This window comes from Phaethon lepturus, unplaced genomic scaffold (assembly GCF_000687285.1).
Source record: "Phaethon lepturus isolate BGI_N335 unplaced genomic scaffold, ASM68728v1 scaffold47828, whole genome shotgun sequence".
NCBI classification, from domain to species: domain Eukaryota; kingdom Metazoa; phylum Chordata; class Aves; order Phaethontiformes; family Phaethontidae; genus Phaethon; species Phaethon lepturus.
In genome coordinates this window covers 31,651-32,186 of record NW_010556365.1, presented here as the reverse complement: position 1 = coordinate 32,186, position 536 = coordinate 31,651, and positions in this window count along the sequence as shown.

The window sequence follows — 536 nt, the reverse complement described above, 5'->3', positions numbered from 1 at the left end:
AAACTTTTCTAAAGTGCTCCAATTTCTTTCAGTACAAAAATATAAAAAAACTGCTTTATAAACATGGCACGAATGGTACGAACCAGAGCTCACACAAATGCTATCTGATGAGTAACACGCGGATGGTAAATGATAAAGAGCTGCCAGTGGTTACAAAGATGTTGGGTCTGGCCTTGAAAGAGAGAGCAGGGGAAAAGGCTTTTCTTTCACCTATTCAGGACGATTTTTTTTTCTTGTGAATGTGAGAACTGCTGGGGAAGACAACAAAACGTTCCACATTCCCTCGCACAGGGGCACAACACACAGGGACACCACTGAGCAGCACCGGGGAGCCTTAGCTCCTATTCTGCAGAGTCGAAAGTAGAAGTGAAACAAAATACGTATTTTTAACCCCTTCCTAGTTTAAGTTGAAACTTTTCACTGTAAATGCAAACGACAAACAGCAAGTTCCATGTACGCGGGATCACCTGACTATTACTCAGAAAGACAAAACTGCCCGCAAATTATTGAGAATTGCTCTTAACTTTGCAGGAATG